This window comes from Caretta caretta, chromosome 1 (assembly GCF_965140235.1).
Source record: "Caretta caretta isolate rCarCar2 chromosome 1, rCarCar1.hap1, whole genome shotgun sequence".
Classification (NCBI taxonomy): domain Eukaryota; kingdom Metazoa; phylum Chordata; order Testudines; family Cheloniidae; genus Caretta; species Caretta caretta.
The window spans coordinates 285008007-285032724 of record NC_134206.1 but is presented as its reverse complement, the minus strand read 5'-3'; positions in this window follow the sequence as shown (position 1 = coordinate 285032724).

Here is a 24718-nt window from a genome sequence, read left to right as displayed (position 1 = left end):
TGCCTGTCTGAACAGAAGTGGAGTTTCTTCCTGATCATTCCAATATGGGGGTATAGCTTGTTCCTCCATGGTGCAGGTATAGGTGAATCTTTGGAAATCCACAATGGGCCGCAGCAAGCACTTGGAGGCTAAGTGGCTCTCTACAGCTGCCAAAGTCACCCTGCTCAGCTGGGAAGGTACCATGTGTTGAATAATTCAGTGTGCCTGATTTTCCAGAGTTTCTAACTTGCAAAATAAATTCTATTGTATAGTCTGTAATTATTGCAGGAGAGAATCCAGCTTTCATCTCCACACTAGGAGATCTTCCAGGTACCCATACAGGTTCAATTTTGTTGTGTGGGGCTGGATTCTCAAGGATCATGCAAGAGACACCTAGCTCTAGGAGCAAGATACAGGGAACTGGGGAAAAGAGAGGGTCTGTGCATCCTACAGTGGAGTTTCTATGCAGATTTTCCATGTTTCCTAACTCCTCTCCCCCCCTCCCCCCACACACACACATTGGGGCTGCATTAGAGTGGTGAGGGGCTACTTCATCTACTAGGCTGAAGTAAACTCTGTACTACGGAGTCACTCTACAGACCTGAAAGGAGGATACTTTCTCTCACGTTTCCCCATCATCCACACAGCTCTGGGAGGTGAGCTAACGATTTGCCCTTTGAAGACCAATATGGTACAATGAAAATGAATTCAGTGGCAATGGTCCCACTGTTCCTCAGTGTCTTCCTATCCTTGTTGGGTTTTTTTTTTCATTTACTGTTAAAAGCTCACTGGTCTGAAGGGTGCAGAGCAGCAAGTTGCGAGTGATGCATGGTATGAAAAATGCCTGAGCATCCAGCACACAGAGTACAGACACTACTCTGCTTCGGACTGTTGGGTTGTCTTGTGCTCTTTGCAGTCAGGAAGAAGAGCATTGAGCCTATAGATTTCAACCAAAATAAAAGAAATAAGCAGCATAATAGCTTTTAACATTTGCACTGGAATATTTTCCTGTGCCTCCCTCTATCTCTGGGCAGCCACTTAACTAGGCGGTTTTCCCCTCATGCTGATCTTTTTCTCTTCCCTCACCATGACCGCAAAAAAGTGAAAAGCTAGGTTGCGTTTTAGATTCCAAACCACAGAAGGAGATTGTGTGGTGAGTTTAGCTGCTCCTTCTCCGCATTCCTTTGATGATTAAGCGATCTGTGCCCCTAAAGACTATGTACTTGAGAAACTTTCGGTGAAAATTTCTCCTTTTTCAAGTGCTTCAGCAACTCCTGATATCAAACAATATCATGAGATCAAACAAAATAACGTGAGTCTTTCAAGGCAGGGCCAGCCATTAGACACGTGCTGAGTCAATGAATAGCTGTATAGGCCCATGCTCTTTGGCAGATGACTTTGTTTTTTTCTACTTTTCCTTGTATTCAGTGCTTACGCTATGGTGATTGGCATTATGGGCTAGACTCACAAAAGACCTAATTTGTTGAGAGGGGCAGAACTTAGGACAAACCCCTCTCTTCTGCACTTATTGGCTATCTTAGGTAGCTCCCAGCTCCACGCACTGTCTTCAATTAATCCCGTTGTTAAGTACCTAACTCTCCCCTTGTATTGTATAGGAAGCCTGAGCACCTAACTTGGGTTATGCATTCCACTAGGTGGCAAGGCTAAAACTTAGCACTCAAAGCTCAGTGATGCAGCACCTAAGTACACATTGTGAATCTAGCCCTATATCAGTACCATAGACTGATTACTTGCAGTTCCAAAGGTTCTGTCCTCTTTCTCTCCCTAGCTGTCTATATATACAATATTTAAAGGGAAAATATTAGAGTAGCAAGAATGGCACACACTGGCAATAGAGAAAAAAAAAGTCATGTCCATTTAGTTGCTTTTTCTGTATGAGTTTGAAAAGGAAACCCACAGCACTGCTACTTAAGCAGTCAGGATCCTGAATCTTAAGAATAAAATGAAGTACCTACAGTTGCAAAGAGGGTTTGTTTGTTTTTGTTTTTGTTTTTTAAATCCAGACTCAAATGAATCCGGAGGTTCTTGGAAAGCTCATGATATTTTTCAGTTTCTATCACAGGTCAAAATGCATTCAAACTTTTTCAATGGGCATTGAAACCATATTTTATATACTGTAGCTATGGAGTGATATAGTTCTGTCTGCCTGCCATGCATTGAATGTTTACATTATTAACGTTCTTTGTTGCTCTGTAAAGATCGCTGAGATGTTCATATTTATGATATAGTTTTAGGAAAAATGTATTCAAGAAACATGCAAACTATTAGCTGAAAGATTAGAAAATGATTTAACCAAATACTGGTTTTCTTCTCTCTTAAGCAGAGAGGGAGAGAAATTCTAAAACGATTTCTGTGACCCCAGCCATAATTCTGTTTTATTGACCCAGACATGTGTATGATTTACTATGTTTTCTTGTCAGTGTTAAAATATGCAAAAACTACTTTTCATTATCTTAGAATACTTTTCCCTTCAGATTTTATTAAAGCTGGATCTTTTCTGTTTTCAGTGATATAATTATTATATGAAATGTTATATATGGGAAAATAGTATTCTGCCCATTTTTATCACCATTTCCATTTATATAGGGCCAGGTTAAGAGAGCAGCCACTTAGCACTTGCCTACTTTTTGACTGAGGGACTAGGATTCTGATCCCCCTCTTCCAGTCCCCAAGATGAACTATTCGTTTGGTGTCCACATCAGACCTGCAAAGTCACTTTCTTGTTCCGTGTTTCTGATGGGTGTACCGTTCTGCCTAAAGCATGCAGACAAAGTGGGGAAGATGAGCACTGAAAGAGGTGCAGTCCCGTGCTTGGTACTCAGGTCTCCAGTCTGCCCATGCGCTTCAGGCAGAAAGAAGTACTGAATCTAGAATTTAAATAGACTCTCACATAAATAAGAAATCACATCCGCAGCAGGCTAGCAGCAAGCTCTTCTTTGCTGTCTTTATGCAGCAAGACAAATTTAGGAGGGTGCTGCCATCCCATAATGAATGTAATAAACTGTGAAACCATTTGATAAGCTGCGCGTACTCATGAATGTTTGATCAGCTTGTCTGAATTCTTCTACTTTCCAAACCTCTGAGCAGGTTCAAACAACCAGCATTTAAAAAAAAAAAAGGACCTCAGAGAACATAAGAACAGCCATACTGGGTCAGACCAATGGTCCATCTAGCCAAGTATCCTGTCTTCCAACAGTGACTAGTGCCAGATGCTTCAGAGAGAGTGAAAAGAACAGGGCAATTATCAAGTGGTCCTTCCCCTGTCATCCAGTCCCATCTTCTAGCAGTCAGAGGTTTAAATGCTTCCTTGTCTCTCTCCCACATATGTGGCATTTCATGCCCCTCCCTCCCATTTCATTAGTCATAAGTGCAAGACTGGCAGTATTCAGTGCTGCCCCACTGACAGGTTTAAGGTCTAACACCTCATAGTCCTGCTAGAAACAAGAATTGAAAAGGAATAGTCCCAGTTTTACAGAGGGACAGACAGTACTTCTTTCAGAGTAGCAGCCGTGTTAGTCTGTATTCGCAAAAAGAAAAGGAGGACTTGTGGCACCTTAGAGACTAACCAATTTATTTGAGCATAAGCTTTCGTGAGCTACAGCTCACTATCAGATGAAGTGAGCTGTAGCTCATGAAAGCTTATGCTCAAATAAATTGGTTAGTCTCTAAGGCGCCACTAGTACTCCTTCACAGTACTTCTTGCTAGTCCTGGAATCTATCTATCCCTAGGGTTGGTCAATATTTTCCCATCAAGACTGTTTTTCAACAGAAAAATGGGTTTTCAATTAAAATTATTTTTTTTCATAAAAAGTGTCTGCTTTTCATGGAAAATTTTGAGTTTTCATTTAAAAAATATAAAAATCAAAGGTGTAGGGTTCAGGGCTTTTGAACAAAAAAATCAAAACTTTCCTTAGGAAAAAAATTAATTTTCTGACCAGTTTTGCCTAACAGCATAGTGTCTGAGTGCTGAGAGGCCCAAGGAAAGTAGAATTCAAACTCATATTATTATAAACAGAAATGCTACTTGAATATTTTTTAATTCTGTTTTTCTCTCCTTCTGAGGTCGGTACACTTGGCATGTGATTTCTAAAGCACCTAACTTCACACATTTTTTCAGCATGAAAAATTGTTCCAATAAAAATGTTAAATTATTTCTAAAATAAAATGTTATCGCATTACCAATGAAAACATAGTCTTGGGGAAAAAAAGGAATGAATGTGCACTCAGCATGCATGACTATATAGGTGTAGGTGACACAATATTTTCCTCAATTTTATTTTCACATATTCAAGTTGCTCTTTTTCACAAACAGGATTATTAGGACATACATTATTTATTTATAATTTTTTTTCACTTCATTTCCCCTCCCAATTCTTTACCCTGTGTGTAAACAAACAAGCCTCAAAAGCATCAGAAGAGGAAGGAAATCATCATTAAGTGTGGAATAAGCTTACCTTTATCAGATGCATGGGAACAAATGCTCTGCTGGTGTAACTGAGACCAGCACCCTTGACTTCAAAAGAGTTCTGATGAATTAGTGGAGAATTTTACCCATCATCTTTTGTCTGCTAAAGATTCCAATTTACCCTCTGCCAAGACTATTCTGTTTTAGGTCATAGTATCATGTGACCTTTCTCCATCCACTTGGTACCTCTGGCTAATATGTAACTAGACTCTTTGACAATCAGTGTTCAAGTAAGTATACACAATCACAGTCACATGAATCAGTACATATTACAGTGATATTTTTAATCAATATATTTTGTTTTAAATTTTTTCCATTGTATTAGTAAACTGGTATTCTGCAATTGATACATGACACACATAGACAGTAAATGATCCAGATAAACACATCACATTAAACATTCTAAATTATTACAGAGAAAATTCAGTTGTTGACATCACTTAAAATGTTATCTTTTACCATGGTCTTCCATTTCTATGAAAGGAAGTTATTTTTATGCTCCACTAAAGCAAGACAACGTAGCCTCTGACTACTAGCAAATGTGAAGATGTTGCAAATGTAATATTTATACCAGATTCAGCCAGTATACATTGATAGGGACCAAGGTTACGAGTTGTTTAAAATTGCACATAGGTAGAAGGTATTATTTCAAACTGAGACTACCTGTGAAATCAGAAGTAAAATGTACAAACTAAACTGCTCTTATCCTTATTCACTATTCAGTTTACAGGTAGGAGAGAAATAGGCCCCCTGCAGTTCCATAACTAGGATATGTATATAATGATGTAAGCAAAAAGAATCAGAATATGGCTCTTGGGCCTGATCCAGCTCCACTGAAGTGAATGGAAGTCAGTATTTCCACTGATAGGCATTGGATCAGGCCCCTGGTGTACAATCAAATACATTAATAGCTACAATAATTAATAATTCAATTCTTATATAGTATATCCTTCCAAAAAATGCCACAGGGCATTTTACCATTCATACGCAATTCAAAGAGGCATAAAATACCATCAGGTCTGTTCCAAGCCAGGCAGTCTGATAGTGACTAACTGTTTCTGCCATCTAATTGCTTACAGCTGGAGTCACATTATTCACATAGAATCATAGAATATCAGGGTTGGAAGGGACCCCTGAAGGTCATCTAGTCCAACCCCCTGCTCGAAGCAGGAACCCCCTGCTCGATGATCCTATTGGTCTGATGTTTGTAACATGTGAGAGAGACACTTTCTGGTTAAACAGGGTCTTTTCATGCAGTGTGGTCTCGTTCCTGGAGGAATACCTGAATGATACTGCCAGTTGGATACGTCAGAGCTATCTGGTCCTCAGCCCTAGTGTGATGCTCCCCAAGGGTACCCAGTGTTGTGAGGCACCTCATCATCACCTGCCCTTAGTGAGAAGCAGTCTTGTCTCTGCCTGCTGTGGATCAGCTCCCTGAAACCACCAGCCTCTGACAACACAAGCACTGCCTTCCACGTTTCTGCAGGCCTCACTCTGTACAAGTAGCAACAGGCACATACCAACCCCAACTTCTTGGAGCATTCCTTTAAGTGACCAGCCCCTTATCCGCAGAACACTCACAGAATTACCAGGTCTCTTATTCCCAAAGGAAAAGTGCACATTAGATGATTCAAATCAAGCCCATAACTTTACTTAATCCCACACTGAGATATAGTTATAGTGAAAACAAAATAAGTTTATCATCAAAGACTAGAGAGTCAGGAGATTGTGAGTAAGGAGATTGTGAGTAAGGATAGTGGAAACAAATGGTAAAACCAAATTATAGCATGCTTTCCAGAGACCAAACTGAACAAGTTACTCTTTTGTCTAAAGAAGCTTATCTCATCCAAAGTTCTTGCCAGCTTTTCAACCAAGCCTCGCTGAAGCTCCTTCTTCATGAAGCAAAACCACTCTCCTTTTACTTCCTAGGTGAGGGATAGCCAGGTGTATCCTCTGCCGCCCAAATATAGTCAAGCAAACCTTTGAAGTGTATCTCAAATTACAGTTCTCTTCCCCTGCTGTGTGTGTTTCTCTTCCCATTAGTTTCTTTCTGAAGTTCTTTCTTACAATCCTTCATTTGCATTCAGTTCAGACTGGTGATAGGGGACCCATTGTGAACCAATATTCAATGTACATATAAACAGATAGATGAATAGACAGTGCCTGCCTGACGGACAACCTGTTTTTCACCTTTGCTTGTGACTAATACCTTGATACAGACTTTAAGAACATAGTTTCAGTATATATTCATAACTCTTTACATAGCACCTGTACATACATTTCACAATGATATTGATGACAAGTGTGACCTTGTCATCTTCATTTGAGACCTTACATGACATTCTTTGGTGAACCAGGATCAAGAGATTCCTGTAATCCTCTTGTGCTCCCTTGGCAGTTGGCATTAAGAGGTTCTAGGGTCACCCCTGAGAAGACAGAAGTGTTGTTGTTGGACTGGGACTGTTTTTTATGAGATGACTTACTCCTCCTTTGTGGCTCCTTCTGATTGAGGGGACTTGTTTGGAGGTTGTGAACCAGGTTAAAAATCTTGGTATCATTTTTTACTGCATGCTACGCCTGGAAAGCCATATGTCACACGTAGCTTATGAAAATGGGTTCCAGCTACACTATTCATATAGATTGCACCCTTATTTATCTCGTGACAACCTGGCAACAGCAATGTATGCCCTTTAAGCTTGACTTTTATAATTCTTCTCTGCTGGGTTATCAACAAGGCTGATCTACTGTTTGCAAATCATTCAGAACACAGTAGCACAACTGTACCTTTTTTGAGCTATCGTTATCATATGCAGCCTACTTTGCTCTCTTCACATTGGCTGTCTATGAAATGGTGGCTTCAGAATAAAATTAGCTTTAATGGTTTATAAAGCTCCGAATGGGCTTTACCCTGGTTATATTTGAAATCTCCTTCTTGGATCTCCACTGGAAGGATTTTTGTGCTCACATACCACCTGTTGTTTAGGGGTTCCCCCATCACATCTGAAGTCTGTTGGCAATTGAGTATTTGCTGTGCTCCCTGCAAATTGCTCCCTCCTGAAATCCAGCTCATTTCATCTCTCCCACTTTTAAACTATGCCTGAAAACATTTTTTTGTTTAATGGTGTTTTTAATTTACTAACATGGCTGCTGCTGTTTTGTCCTATTGTTTTCCCACCCTGTTTGTAATTTTGCTGAAGGCAGGTGTTCTTTTCACTTAACGAGAAATTGTCATTTTGACTGTGGTTCAGCACCCTGAGCACTTTTGCCAGGGAAGGAGGAGAAGGGATGCTTTCTAAAGAAATACGATGATAATTATTGTTGTTATTATTTAATGGCAGAAATATTTTCCATTAGCTTCTTTTCTCTGTATCAGACTGCATTGATTCCTAAATCATCTGTGCATTACCTTGGCATAATTAGGCTTATTAGCCACCCTATTATAAGGCTGGAACAGTCATGTTTATCATTGTCGCATTATCTCAGCTCATGAGACAATCTGAATAAAAAAATTGCATGTAAATTGAAAAGGCTTTAGTTGTCTCATTACAACTTGAGAGAGCTCTCATTAGTATGTTTAATGGAGAGAGAATATAATGATTACAGAAAGTATTATTAAAGTAAAAAAAATCAAGCAAAAGCTTCTCAACTCAGTCTTTGAAATCAAAACAGCCATGTGTTATCTTCAAAGAACTGCTCAGTCCCACCTACTTAGCTTCAGAAGAAGTTTATATCGAAAATATAATTTGGGAAAATAGTGTGAGTGTCATGACCCATTAGGGCCCTGATTCAGCCAAGCCCTTAAGCATGTTCTTAACTTTAAGCATATGCTCCAGTCCTAGTGATTTTAGAGGGACTATTCATGTGCTTAACATTAAATATTTGTTTAGAGTTGGGATTACTCAGGTGCTTAAATTAAGCACAGTCTTAATTACTCGACAGAATCAGGACTCAAGGGAATTCTGCCTGAGTCTCTTTGAGATCAGTCCTTGTTTTTCTGACATAGAAAAATGATGACCCTTTCATTCACAATAAAAATATTCCATGTTAATGTACATATTCATTTATTTTACATTTCTTTGCAATTTATTAAATGTTATGATTTGCTTTATTTTGTCTACAGCCCTACTGAACAACTTATTTTGGCTGCCAATTTGATGACATTCATTGTGCTTTCGCATTTAACAGGGAAGACTGTCTGAAGGTTGTCAACACCTCCTCCACCTACTGACCTCACTGTGCCTTATAAAAATTACATAACATCAGCAAATCACTGAGTTGTTGTATGTTTCGGACTACTTGCCACCTTTCCCTAAGCGCGTAGATAGCCGTTGTCTGTGTTTTGTTTCTTGAAGGTGGAGGAGAATAGTGGCTTTATTTATTGGCTCTTTTCTCCTAACATCTGGTATTGACTTACAATATCTGGTGGTTTATGGTGGTGATTGCTACTGCCTGTGTTTAGCAAGAAGCTTCCCTTCAGAACATCTGATGCTGGCCGCTGTCCAAGACAGGATACAGGACTAGATGGACCACAAGTCTAATCCACACTATTTCTACTATATTCCCCTGATAAAGAGTACAAACACAGAAGTGCCCCTTTCTACATAAAAGAACAGGAGTACTTGTGGCACCTTAGAGACTAACAAATTTATTTGATCATAAGCTTTTGTGGGCTACAGCTCACTTCATCAGGTGCATAGAATGGAACATATAGTAAGAAGATATATGCATACAGAGAATATGAAAAGGTGGAGTAAGAGGCTAATTAATTAAGATGAGCTATTATCAGCAGGAGAAAAAAAAACTTTTGTAGTGATAATCAAGATGGCCCAGTTAGACAGTTGACAAGAAGGTGTAAGGATACTTAACATAGGGAAATAGATTCAATATGTGTAATGACCCAGCCACTCCCAGTCTCTATTCAAGCCCAAGTTAATGGTATCTAGTTTGCATATTAATTGAAGCTCAGCAGTTTCTCATTGGAGTCTGTTTTTGAAGCTTTTCTGTTGCAAAATTGCCACCTTTAAATCTGTTACTGAGTGGCCAGAGAGGTTGAAGTGTTCTCCTACCGGTTTTTGAATGTTATGATTCCTGATGTCAGATCTATATCCATTTATTCTTTTGCATAGAGATTGTCCGGTTTGGCCAATGTACATGGCAGAGGGGCATTAATTAGCCTCTTACTCCACCTTTTCATATTCTCTGTATGTATGTATGTGTGTGTGTGTGTGTGTGTGAATATATATATATATAAAATCTTCTTACTATATGTTCCGTTCTATGCATCCGATGAAGTGGGCTGTAGCCCATGAAAGCTTATGCTCAGATAAATTTGTTAGTCTTTAAGGGTATGTCTACACTATGAAATTAGGTTGAATTTATAGAAGTTGTTTTTTTAGAAATCGTTTTTATATATTCGAGTGTATGTGTCCCCACAGAAAATGCTCTAAGTGCATTAAGTGCATTAACTCGGCGGAGTGCTTCCACAGTACCGAGGCAAGTGTCGACTTCCGGAGTGTTGCACTGTGGGTAGCTATCCCACAGTTCCCGCAGTCTCCGCTGCCCATTGGAATTCTGGGTTGAGATCCCAATGCCTGATGGGCTAAAACATTGTCACGGGTGGTTCTGGGTACATATCGTCAGGCCCCCGTTCCCTCCCTCCCTCTGTGAAAGCAGCAGCAGACAATCGTTTTGCGCCTTTTTTCTTGAGTTACCTGTGCAGACACCATACACGGCAAGCATGGAGCCCGCTCAGGTAACCGTCACCGTATGTCTCCTGGGTGCTGGCAGATGTGGTACTGCATTGCTACACAGAAGCAGCAACCCCTTGCCTTGTGGCAGCAGACAGTGCAGTAGGACTGGTAGCCGTCATTGTCATGTCCGAGGTGCTCCTGGCCACGTCGGCCAGGAGTGCCTGGGCAGACATGGGTGCAGGGACTACATTAGAAGTGACTTGACCAGGTCATTCTCTTTAGTCCTGCAGTCAGTCCTATTGAACCATCTTATGGTGAGCAGGCAGGCGATACGGATTGCTAGCAGTCCTACTGTACCATCTTCTGCCAGGCAGGCAAGAGATGAGGTTGGCTAGCAGTCCTACTGCACCATCTTCTGCCGAACAGCCATGAGATGTGGATGGCTTGCAGTCCTTCTGCACCGTCTGCTGCCAGCCAAAGATGTAAAAGATAGATGGAGTGGATCAAAACAAGAAATAGACAAGATTTGTTTTGTACTCATTTGCTTCCCCCCTCCCCCGTCTAGGGGACTGGTTCCTCTAGGTCACACTGCAGTCACTCACAGAGAAGGTGCAGCGAGGTAAATCTAGCCATGTATCAATCAGAGGCCAGACCAACCTGCTTGTTCCAATAAGAACAATTACTTAGATGCACCATTTCTTATTGGAACCCTCCGTGAAGTCCTGCCTGAAATACTCCTTGATGTAAAGCCACCCCCTTTGTTGATTTTAATTCCCTGTAAGCCAACCCTGTAAGCCATGTCGTCAGTCGCCCCTCCCTCCGTCAGAGCAATGGCAGACAATCGTTCCGTGCCTTTTTTCTGTGCGGACGCCATACCAAGGCAAGCATGGAGGCCGCTCAGTTCACTTTGGCAATTAGGAGCACATTAAACACCACACGCATTATCCAGCAGTATATGCAGCATCAGAACCTGGCAGAGCAATACCGGGCGAGGAGGTGACGTCAGCACGGTCACGTGAGTGATCAGGACATGGACAAAGATTTCTCTCAAAGCATGGGCCTTTCCAATGCAGGCATCATGGTGCTAATGGGGCAGGTTCATGCTGTGGAACGCCAATTCTGGGCTCAAGAAACAAGCACAGACTGGTGGGACCGCATAGTGTTGCAGGTGTGGGACGATTCCCAGTGGCTGCGAAACTTTCGCATGTGTAAGGGACTTTCATGGAACTTTGTGACTTGCTTTCCCCTGCCCTGAAGCGCATGAATACCAAGATGAGAACAGCCCTCACAGTTGAGAAGCGAGTGGCTATAGCCCTGTGGAAGCTTGCAATTCCAGACAGCTACTGGTCAGTTGGGAATCAATTTGGAGTGAGCAAATCTACTGTGGGGGGGCTGCTGTGATGCAAGTAGCCCACGCAATCAAAGATCTGCTGATATCAAGAGTAGCGACCCTGGGAAATGTGCAGGTCATAGTGGACGGCTTTGCTGCAATGGGATTCCCTAACTGTGGTGGGGCCATAGACGGAACCCATAGCCCTATCTTGGCACCGGAGCACCAAGCCGGTGAGTACATAAACCGCAAGGGGTACTTTTCGATAGTGCTGCAAGCTCTGGTGGATCACAAGGGACGTTTCACCAACATCAACGTGGGATGGCCGGGAAAGGTACATGACGCTCGCATCTTCAGGAACTCTGGTCTGTTTCAAAAGCTGCAGGAAGGGACTTTATTCCCAGACCAGAAAATAACTGTTTGGGATGTTGAAATGCCTATAGTTATCCTTGGGGACCCAGCCTACCCCTTAATGCCATGGCTCATGAAGCCGTACACAGGCAGCCTGGACAGTAGTCAGGAGCTGTTCAACTACAGGCTGCGCAAGTGCAGAATGGTGGTAGAATGTGCATTTGGACGTTTAAAGGTGCGCTGGCGTAGTTTACTGACTCGCTTAGACCTCAGCGAAACCAATATTCCCACTGTTATTATTTGACATTATTTGCCTCCACGCATTCGTCTGTGCTCTGTCAGTGTGGGAAGACAGCATGAGCTCGGAGAACATTTCATCGCGAGTGCGTTTTTTTTTCTTTCTAAGCTTCACTAGCCTCTGGGAAGGAGAAGATCCTGTGATCATTGAAACACATGCAGCTGGTGGAGGAAAAAAAAGGGACAGCAGTATTTAAAAAGACACATTTTATAAAACAGTGGCTACACTCTTTCAGGGTAAACCTTGCTGTTAACATTACATACATAGCACATGTGCTTTCATTACAAGGTCGCATTTTGCCTCCTCCCACCACGTGACTACCCCCTCAACCTTCCCCCCTCCCGGTGGCTAACAGCGGGGAACATTTCTGTTTAGCCACAGGCAAACAGCCCAGCAGGAATGGGCTCCTCTGAGTGTCCCCTGAAGAAAAGCACTCTATTTCAACCAGGTGACCATGAATTAAATCTCACTCTCCTGAGGATAACACAGAGAGATAAAGAACGGATGTTGTTTGAACGCCAGCAAACATACACTGCAATGCTTTGTTGTACAATGATTCCCGAGTACGTGTTACTGGCCTGGAGTGGTAAAGTGTCCTACCATGGAGGATGCAATAAGGCTGCCCTCCCCAGAAACCTTTTGCAAAGGCTTTGGGAGTACATCCAGGAGAGCCGCGAATGCCAGGGCAAAGTAATCCTTTCACATGCTTGCTTTTAAACCATGTACAGTATTATAAAAAGTACACTCACCGGAGGTCCCTTCTCCACCTGCCGGGTCCAGGAGGCAGCCTGGGGTGGGTTTGGGGGGTACTGGCTCCAGGTCCAGGGTGGGAAACAGTTCCTGGCTGTCGGGAAAACCGGTTTCTCTGCTTGCTTGGTGTGAGCTATCTACAACCTCATCATCATCTTCGTCCCCAAAACCTGCTTCCGTGTTGCCTCCATCTCCATTGAAGGAGTCAAACAACACAGCTAGGGTAGTGGTGGCTGAACACCCTAAAATGTCATGCAGCTCATCATAGAAGCGGCATGTTTGGGGCTCTGACCCGGAGCGGCTGTTCGCCTCTCTGGTTTTCTGGTAGGCTTGCCTCAGCTCCTTAAGTTTCACTCAGCACTGCTTCGGGTCCCTGTTATGGCCTCTGTACTTCATGCCCTGGGAGATTTTGACAAAGGTTTTGGCATTTCAAAAACTGGAATGGAGTTCTGATAGCACAGAATCCTCTCCCCACACAGCGATCAGATCCCGTACCTCCCGTTCAGTCCATGCTGGAGCTCTTTTGCGATTCTGGGACTCCATCATGGTCACCTCTGCTGATGAGCTCTGCATGGTCACCTGCAGCTTGCCACGCTGGCCAAACAGGAAATGAGATTCAAAAGTTCGTGGTTCTTTTTCTGTCTACCTGGCCAGTGCATCTGAGTTGAGAGTGCTGTCCAGAGTGATCACAATGGAGCACCCTGGGATAGCTCCCGGAGGCCAATATCATCGAATTGTGTCCACAGTACCCCAAATTCGACCCGGCAAGGCCGATTTAAGTGCTAATCCACTTGTCAGGGGTGGAGTAAGGAAATCGATTTTAAGAGCCCTTTAAGTCGAAAAAAGGGCTTCATCGTGTGGACGGGTGCAGGTTTTCATCGATTTAACACTGCTAAATTCGACCTAAAGTCCTAGTGTAGACCAGGGATAAGGTACCACAAGTACTCCTGTTATTTTTGTGGATACAGACTGACACGGCTGCTACTCTGAAACCTTTCTACATAGCTGTTCAGCTACCACACAGGAGTGGGGAGGTGAAAGTCAAATTATAGAGGATGTAGGGGGGAGCTGGAGGAAAGAAAGGCTAGGCAGCATAAGTAGATGCTTTAGAGTTTTGAAGGAAGGAGATAGGGTGGTAGTTAGAAAGATAGGAGGATAGAGGAAAGGGTTATTTTTGTAGGCAGTGGGATAGGAGCCAGTACGGATGCAGCTGAAGGAGAGATAATGACAGGAGTGGAAGTGAAGGAGGAAAGGAATCTTGAAGAACCTGCTGATGAAGGGGTTAGAGGCAGATAGCAGAAGGGACATCTCAAAACTGAAGACAGGAGTGTAAGAGAAGATGAAATCACTGGTGGAACTGCAAGAGGATGGGGAGAAGGAGAAGGCTAATTCTCTCTAGATAGTGTCATTTATTTTTGTAAAAGCTGGCAAGATCCTGGGCAGAAAAGGATGTGGAGAAGGGAATATTATCTAGCATCAACCATGGGAATAGCATCAAGACAAAAAATATAAGAACCATTGTCAGACATGATATTTTCTGGTAACTCATAGTATGAAAATATAATCTATAACATCACTAATAAACAACTGTGGAGAACAATTCATCTGTGGCTCTCTGGCAGTCAAATCCTGCCATCAAGAACATGTGTCCAAAGACATCTGCACAAAATACTGTGAAAAGTTGGCTTGTTCTTTTTAAAGAACAAAATGGCATGAAATATAGAAATATCTGCTTAGCTGTCAGCACATGCAGCTATTTTTATAGTTACTTTAGTCTTCCAACTATCCTAATAGAAAATAATATATTTTAATGTGACTTCATTGCTTATGCCTTAAGTCTACTGGAAACCCACTAAAGAAGTCTACTTTTCATAAGAGTAGCCTAGCACAAAAGTAGCTTCAAGATGAATTTTTCTTTGTAACTTTAGGCACCAGGGCCAATTTCTACAACCAAGATTTTTAAAAGTGACTAGTGATTTGGAAGTGGAAGGAGGGGGCAATTTTTGGATGCCCAATCTGACATTCTTCAGAGGGATCTGATTTTCAGAAAGTGCTGGGCAATCACCCTCTGCAGGTTGAGCACCCACAATCACTAGTCCCTACTGAAAATGTTGACCTACAAGCCGAGCCTGACTATACCTTCCCATGGAGAACTCCATAGCAGGGTGTCCTCATGGACAGGAAACTGACAAAGGAGAATTTAATAGAATTTTCTCAAATCTTTTACCCTCTCCAGAATGAGTATGGACACACACACACGCACATGCACAGAGAGAGAGAGACAGAGAGAGAGAGAGAGAGAGAGAGAGAGACTGAATTTCCAGGAATCAGCTAGAGGTACAGAGCCTTCCGAGCGAAGGTCCTGTGCCTAATGGGTCTGAGGCCCCTTAGGCCCTTCTCCTGATTTATAGGTAGCACAATTCTAATGCAGCCTCTCTGTCAGTACTTCTCCTGGCTTGCAATAGAGAAAGAGGGGAGGGATGTAGCCACCTCCAAGGCTTTCCAAGGATCCTCAAGAGTTCCAGGACTGACTCGTGAAGAGGGCCTAGGTCACAAATTGTCTTCCCGAGCCAATATGCTCAAAAATTAATGAAGTCTAAAGCTGCATTCCCTTTTGAGTAGAACCTCCTCTTCTGCAAGAAGGTTTTTTGGGGGGTGTTGGGTGTCTTACACAACTTTTGAGTAGGTTTGTCACTGGTGGTAAGTTCAGACAATGCAAATCCCATTCCCTCTCCATGAACAGATCCTGGAAGCCACTGAGAGTCATCCATGGAGTCTCAGGAAGGGGGAAATGGTGCTATGGAGGCAACTGACCATACCCCCTTTTCCATTGGGCAAAGGGGGAGAGCCCTGAATGTCTCAGCTTTCGGAGCAACAATGAACCTTTCACTCTTCATTTACATGAATGGTAGTGAGGACTGAAAGGAAAGAAGCTGCAGGATTTAGCAGACAATTTTAAGCATATTTTTCAGAAAATGGTTTCTTATGAAGTCCTAAGGTTTATTTCTTGTTCATAAATTGTTCCAGGTAGCGCTGTGCAAAAATATGACACAACTATTATGCTAGATTATTGTTGGTACAGGAATCTCTTTGAAATTGTTTTTGCAGGTAGAGCTAAGCTTTATGCATGTATTCTCATCAATTGAAAAGATATGGCTCTTTTATGTCATTGGAATTACATGCTGCATGAAAACCACTCCCCACACAAAATGAGATATTAGTCACCATAATTAGTGCAACCAAATTTTGTCAGCATCAGGATTTTTCTACCTGTTTTGCCCAGATTTCTGTTTTTTCACTGTATGGCCTACTCTGATCCACCCACTCTTGGCTGTTGTCCAGTCATCATTCCTTTTCTCTTTGCATCACCATCTCTTCCTTCCAAGCCATCTTCCTTCTTCTTTAACGACTGTTAAAAATATTCCTGTTTTCCATTTTCTTGATTTTCACCAATAGCTTTTATTCCATTCTGCATCATTGCTCCAGGGCAAAATTTTCCAAAGTGTCTAAATAAGTAACTAAGTCAAGCCCCATTTTCAAAAGTAATTTAGAGCCAGATTTCTAAAGGCATTTAGGTATCTAAAAATGCAGAAAAGCACATTTGAAAATCTCCATATATGCCTTTATGCATCTTTAGGTGCCAAAATATCACTGAAAATCTAGCCTTCAGGTGTATATGTGTGATTGCAAGTCAATGAGACTTAAACAATGAGGAGTCCGGTGGCACCTTAAAGACTAACAGATTTATTTGGGCATAAGCTTTTGTGGGTAAAAAACCCACTTCTTCAGATGCATGGAGTATTTTTCACTCCATGCTTCTGAAGAACTGGGGTTTTTACCCACGAAAGCTTATGCCCAAATAAATCTGTTAGTCTTTAAGGTGCCATCGGACTCCTCATTGTTTTTGTGGCTACAGACTAACACGGCTACCCCTCTGATAATGAGACTTAGGCTCCTAAGGCGCAGATCTATAGGCATTGCCCTGCTCAATGTTGCAGCGCCAGACCCCTAGTAAGCCTGCTGCCCAGTGGAAATTTCAGTCCCAAACTGGGTGCCCGAGCTTCATATAAATGCATGGGGAGAGTTAAGAAAGGGATTTTCAGAAGTAAGAAAGATGAGCGGGGAGCAACCTAAGCTATCCAGGAGCGAAATTCAGAGACGAGAGGTGGGGTGAGTAATGGAGCTTAGTTGCTTAAGAAGCTGACCTAGTGGCTCCCCACTAATGGTTCAGAAATAAGCACATCCCTGTATTTGAAGCTGTAAATAGGACAAAGCAACTCTTCCACCAGCCTGGGACTTGTGATCATTAACTAGAAGGAGGAAGTTTTCCCTTTGCAGCATTGTGATAGTGACAGCCTAACGAGTGCAGATGTCATCTAAAGGCCCAGTTCCCTTTAAACAATAGTAACCTTTAACCAGGGGTGCTGGATTATTTTCAATAGTGGGGGTGCTGAAAGCCAACCCCCTTACCTCTGTCCATTCCCCTCCCCTTGCCCCCACCCTGAGCTGGGGCCGGGAGCAGGGCCATGTCTCCAGGCGGGGAGGACCCGGACAAGGGTAAAGGGGCATGTATGAGGCCAGCAGACGGGACCCCCAGGTGTGGGGCCAACAGCCAGGACCCTTGGGCGCGTGGCAGCAGTCAAGATCTTGTGTGGCCTGCAGAGGAGACCCGGGTGCAGGGCCAGCAGCTGGGATGCGGGGAGCAGCAGGGACGGGGCTGGCAGCAGAGCCCCAGGCATGGGACTGACAGCCGGGACCCAGCATGCTGGGCTGGGAGCAGAGCCCCGTGTAAAACCTGGGGGTGCTGCAGTACCCCCCGCATCCCTGGTTCCTGCACCTATGCCTTTAACACCTGGCCACTTTAGGAGCAGTGCTGCTGCCCACTTGCCCTTGATTAGTCCTGTGCTGCCCTACTGGACTAGTGTCAATTTCTTGGTAAATCACAGCAAGAACAGCCAGAGTTACAATGATGAGGATTTAAAAAAAAAAGAAAAAAGAGTTTGAGGATGGATAACTCTCTTACTTCCGTTCGGGGCATACACCAACCTCTATTTAACGGAGGTTAGGAAACAAAATCCTCTGCAGCAGGTTATCCTACTGGTGCATTTCTTTTACTTTCCTTGAAAACATCTTGTACTGGCCACAGTTGGAGACAGAATATTGGGCCAGTGATCTGATCTGATTTGTCAATTTCTATGTTCCTCTGAATATATTGTCCTTGTCCCCATCCCACATAAGGTGCTTCAGTAGATCACACCTTTGCCTATATGAGTCTTAATGCATAATGCAAAAATATAAGGGTACTAGTATCAATCTTTAAACAAATCATGATTTCATGCCAAACAAACTGTTGAGGCTCTTGTCAGGAAAGCTCAATGGACAGGGTAGATGCTGTCCCATCCGAGACCCAAGGCATGTGCTCGAGCAGCTAGCCTGTCCTGCTACACATGCTGCTGTGGCTACACTAATGTTATTAGAATGCTAGCTTGATCAGTGTGAGCATAGGTGTGCCCAGTTGAGCTGGAAATTACACCTCCAGCTTAGTCATACCCTAAATTCCTACATAATCATACTATAACATCCCCTATTCAGAAGTTATGCATCATAACAAACATTAGGAAATGTCAGAATTTAGATTGTCCTTGCAATCTTAATTCATCCTCCTTGTGTCTAGGCATTAGGATACAGTCTTTCATTACGTGGTCACATACTATTTTTCCATAGGACCCTGCCTCATTGAGTGCACAGAATGGATGGTGCTTATTCAATGGGCAGCTCTTCAAAATTTATATTTATCTTCAACATTTAACATGCGTCCCTGTGCATTATTTACTGTACAACATCTGAACCCAGCATTGAATGCAGAATTATTAATGTCCTCATGGCCTTTTCTATGGTGCTCGCATCCTAGTATGTTAGTACTTTACAAACACTGATGCATTTCCCTTCAGAACACTCCTGTGATGTGAGGCAGTTTTATTATCCCCATTTTACACACATGGAAGAGAGACACAGAGATTAAAACCAAAAGTGTCAAAAGTGTCAGCTAGTTTTGGGTGCCCAATCTGAGATGACATGGAGCCAATTTTCAGGGGGACTTCATGTTTTATAGCACTTTATATGTTCAAAGCACAGCTCTCATTGACCTCAGTTGCAGTTGTGAGTGCTCAGTACTTCTGCACATCAGATCCCAGGTGTCTCAAGTTGGATACCCAGAAAATGAGCACAGAGTGGCCACCTATGAAAATGTTGGTTCATGTGACTTGCCCAGCATCACATCAGAATCAATGGGAGAGGCAGGAATAGAATCCAGTTCTCCAGGATGACACTGAATTGCCTTAACCCCAAACAATCCTTTCTTCTTCCTGCAGTACTTTGCCTTGTGCACCACACATCTTCCAACTTCTGCAGCGAATGAATGAGGCGTCTTACAGACAACAGGCTCCTTCTTTACTGCATTCCCAGACCACCATCCATACTGTGCACTGAATTAGGCAGGGGTCCTATGGAAAAAATAGTATGTGTTCATGCAATTAAAGACTGACTGTATGCATATTCAAGACTGACTGTGTGCATTATTAATATTCACAAGGCAGCTGAATTAAGGTTGCACGGGCAACCTTAATTTGAGCATTTCCTAACTTTTGAATACTTGACTCTGCAACTGTAACATTCTTTTAACACAGGAAATTACATTAACGCACAGACTAAGTTCTCATAGATAGATAGATTCACAGATATTAAGGTCAGAAGGGACCATTACGATCATCTAGTCCGACCTCCTGCACAATGCAGGCCACCGAATCTCACCCACCCACTCCTGCGATAAACCTCTCACCTATGTCTGCGCTATTGAAGTCCTCAAATCATGGTTTAAAGACTTCAAAGTGCAGAGAATCCTCCAGCAAGTGACACGTGCCCCATGCTGCAGAAGAAGGTGAAAAACCCCCATGGCCCCTTCCAGTCTGCCCTGGAGGAAAATTCCTTCCCGACCCCAAATATGGCAATCAGCTAAACCCTGAGCATATGGGCAAGACTCACCAGCCAGATACCCAGGAAAGAATGCTCTGTAGTAACTCAGATCCCACCCCATCTAACATTCCACCACAGGCCACTGGCCTATTTACCATGAATAATTAAAGATCAATTAATTGCTAAAATCCTGTTATCCCATCATACCATCTCCTCCATAAACTTATCGAGTTTAATCTTGAAGCCAGATAGGTCTTTTGCCCCCACTGCTTCCCTTGGAAGACTGTTCCAGAACTTCACTCCTCTGATGGTTAGAAACCTTCGTCTAATTTCAAGTCTAAACTTCCCAATGACCAGTTTATATCCATTTGTTCTTGTGTCCACATTGGTACTGAGCTTAAATAATTCCTCTCCCTCTCTGGTATTTATCCCTCTGATATATTTATAGAGAGCAATCATATCTCCCCTCAGCCTTCTTTTAGTTAGGCTAAACAAGCCAAGCTCCTTGAGTCTCCTTTCATAAGACAGGTTTTCCATTCCTTGGATTATCCAAGTAGCCCTTCTCTGTACCTGTTCCAGTTTGAATTCATCCTTCTTAAACATGGGAGACCAGAACTGCACACAGTATTCCAGATGAGGTCTCACCAGTGCCTTGTATCACGGTACTAACACCTCTTTATCTCTACTGGAAATACTTCGTCTGATGCATCCCAAAACTGCATTAGCTTTTTTCACGGCCATATCACATTGGCGGCTCATAGTCATCCTGGGATCAACCAATACTCCAAGTTGTAGGTTTTTTGCTGTTGGTTTATTTAATATAATTCCCTGCTGCAAGGGATTTAAGCTTTTCAATTAATAGGTATTAAGATTTTTTTCTAACATGGGCAAAATGTCACATTTTTCCTAACCTCATTCTCATAAATGGCTAGATGGATTTAGCATACATTTTCTTTTAAGAAAAGAAAAGAAAAAAAAACCCTATCAGGCTGAGACAAATGGAAAATTTCCATCCAAACAGTTAAAGTTTGGCAAAATTCTAAGCAACTGAAGACAGAATCTTGTAACAAATGGATCAGGCAACCTTGCCTGTAGGCAGTGCTACTTGTGTCACCTCTAATAATGAAATGGCATGAAAAAATGTGGGAGGAACCTTGCAGTGATACAACATTGCTGTGAGCTGGGGAGCAGAATACTGTAGGTAAGAGCCAGGTACTGGAAATACTGCCATTGCTTTCAATAGACCTGGGATTTCACCCTGCATGTACAGTGTGAAATAAAAGTGAAGTCCACAATAGGTCTGCTTGGGTCCTTGAATTGTTCTCTTTGAAGTTTTATTTTGTTAGCTTTTGTTTTAATCTCAGGACATTATTAATTTCTTGTTCAGTTGAAGCCATTTCCAGTTTGTTTTACTTCCTAAGTAGGGGTCTACTTAAATCATAGAGAAATCACACATTTTTCCCAGGCTGCTCACAGCATAAATAGCAAGTTTCACTGATACATTATACATTATATATACACATATTGTATTGTTACCTTTGAAAGTCACCCTGGATAAGGGAGTCTGCTACATTAATTAATTATCATTATTGTTAATAATAATAAAATATAATACTCAAAGTTGTACATAAAGCTTAGAAATACACATTTATGCTTACAGGCTGTTTTATTTATTAAACTCCAGCATGCAGCATCCACGAGCACTTGCAGTTGACATCTTCTATCTCTGTAGGGTGAATACCAGTCCATACATTGAAAGCGCACATTCTGCATTCATGGAATTGGTAGGAATTGTAAGGCAGTGTTTTGGAGATTTGGAAACCGATCAGAAACAGAATCCCAAAACTCAGTAACTTTTACCGGCATCTGGCATTCTATGACAAAGGTCAAGTAAGCAGAACGCTCATTGTCATGATCTTTCTCCCAGCTCAGGGTCAAAACACAGAAAAGGAACCTGATTTGGGTAAAAAATGTGAATAGCACTCAAAAAGTAGGTTTTTTAAATCATGGTGGTAGTGACTGATTGTACTTGTACCACTGCTTTGATTTTTCTGCTATTGACTAGAACACTTGTCTGTGGCTATTTTCAGTTTGGCGGTCTGAAAGTTGTTGCGATACCATATCTTCGGTCCAACTGACGAGATCTACCAGTTTGTTGTATGCTTTGTGAATCAAACCCTGCCGACTTTCAAGTTATGTTAGAAGCTGCATGAATTGGATTGCATTCTCAGCCACAAACTTCACCTGATCTTCAGTGTTGCCCTGTTTTAACAGAACAGAGACTTTAAGTAAAGACTGTGCCTGGTGTGATCTCACACTCCTCACACACCACACAAATTGCTGGTAGTATTTAATATTCTTTGCAGGGCAAGCACCTGCATTAAACCGAGAATTCTACCTTGTAATCACCAGTTCAAGTGGAAAAGACACTGCTTGGCTACCACTTTGATTGGCCATAGACACCTTGAATTGTAGTTTACAGCTTGGACAACGCTTGAATATTCTTTTTAAAAGAAGAAACCAGCATATCCACATCAGGGAAAATGTGTATGCTAGATATCACTGGCCATTGAAAGACTATGTGCACTACATAACATGATTGCATTGGGTATCATTCCTTGTAGGACATCAGGGAAAGCTTTGAACAGGTGCATCACGTTGTCAGAGAGAAATGCTGAGACCTTATTGAAATCTAAGCCATAGTTTACAACAGACTTTACTACAGCTTGCAATACAGTTGAAAAAATTACCGATTTGAGCTGAACAGGCTTTGCTAGGAAAATAGGCATACAGTCATCTTTGCAGCTGCCAGGTAGGAATAAAATATGGAGTATGTATTTATCTTGTCCTTCCCCAGCTACAGTTGAAATGGAATCATATTCCGCCAGTGCAGATTTTGTAGACTGACCATGCTTTGCCATTACTTCTGTTAGATAATATTGGCAAAGTTTGTTTGCACACAGGAAACTGCCAGCATTTGGTATGTGCTTTCTAATGTACTCCCTGAGTTTAGGAGTATCCATTTTTTTCTAAAGGTATGTTGGCAGCTGTGAAGGCCTCCACTAGCTCCATTGTAGCACCTCTTTTTGCAAAACAATTTTCAGTTGTTCTTTTAAACATCATGGACACTGTCGCTTGTTTTTGTTGGTGTTGTGTTCTGACCTGTAGCCTCTGCAAATGCTTTTTGTTTAATATGGGATTCAGACTCAAAATGGTGATCAGTTGTGTTCTTTCTGAACAAATCCAGAGTCACGAGATGAACACAACAATTTACCACTGTCTGCATGTAAGGTTCTTCCTGGGTACTGCTTCACATGATCCACAGCTGAAATGTTTTTTTGCTTTTTTTGATTTATTATCAGCCAGCTTTATATGCAGTAATGATCCTTTCATTCAACCTGATGATTGTTGTTCTCACTTATCATAAATGTTGACAGACTCTCACTCAACGTTCTACTGTAATGATGGCCATGCTCACTTTAGTCTACATCAGGGGTTCTCAACCTTTGTTTCTTTCTGAAGCCCTCCCAACATGCTATAAAAACTTCAGAGCCCAACGAGAGGGAAGGGGCGCTCGGAGCTTCAGCTACTGGGTGGCAGGGGGTTGGGGCTTCTGCTCTGCAGGGCAGTGGGGCTATGGGCTTCTGCCCTATGGGGCAGCAGGACTGGGGGCTCATGGATTTAGCCCTGTGGGGCTCAGAGCTCTGGGCTTCAGCTGCAGGGCAGGGTTGGGGCTCGAGGTTCTGTGCTTCAGCTGCAGGACACCAGGGCTTCTGCCCCACAGGGCACCTGGACTCGGCGCTTCTGCCCCGCAGGGTGCTGGGGCTTGGGGCCTCTGCCCCATGGTGCGCCGGGGCTCAGGGCTTCTGCCCCATGAATGCTGAGGCTCTGGGCTTTAGCCCCACAGGTGGGGGGCCTCAATGCTTCTGCCCCATGGGATGTCAGGGCTTGAGGCTCCGAGCTCCAGCTGCAGGGTGCCAGGGCTCAGAGCTATAGCTTTCTGCCCTGGGCCCCAGACAGTCTAATGCTGGCTCTGCTTTGCAGACCCCCTGAAACTGGCTCATGGCCCGATCTCCCTCATGCAACTTGACAGACACACTCAATCAACTATCCACTACAATGACTGAAGTGATATTGCATGATTATAGTCAACTGTTTTTGCATTGTGGTAATCACAGAAATTTTGCAGCATATTTTATGAATAATTTATATTTTTATTGTAAAGGTTAATTTTGTGAAAAATCCCATATTTCATGATTTCGCAAATTAAGTTGTTCATAAGTACTGGTGGTCAAGTGCTACAGAGAGCTAAGGGGGAAACACAAGGAACTTAGCTTCTGTGAGCACCTGCTCATTCTGAGCACTGGTTAAAACCTCAGAAAAGCTTGCGAGGCTATAGTAGCTGCCGAGAGTACAGATCAGAGACCTATATCTTGGAGAACGAGGGTTAAGGAAATTATTGGGACCAAACAAAATAATACACAACTACTTTACAACATACAGACAGAAACTGCATTCTAAGTGCAGAGGTAATATAGGAAAAGCCAGCTCCATTCTGGCGTACATATACAAAGCACGGAAAGAGAGATAGTTTTATTACTTTATACTTAGGCTTGGCAGAATTCGATGTTTATTTTTTTTACAGTTTTGACAAATACTAACAATGTTTATTTTTGATCGTAATTTTCAGTTTTTATCAATTTAAATGTTCAGTGGTGTAGAAAATTATGGGGTGATCTGACAGTGTGGGGGGGGTCAGACAATAATTATTTGACAGTAAACGTTGAGATTCGATAAGTTAAAGCTTTATAACTATTAAAACACAAATGGTCAACATCCCATGTCAAAACACACAAAGTAAA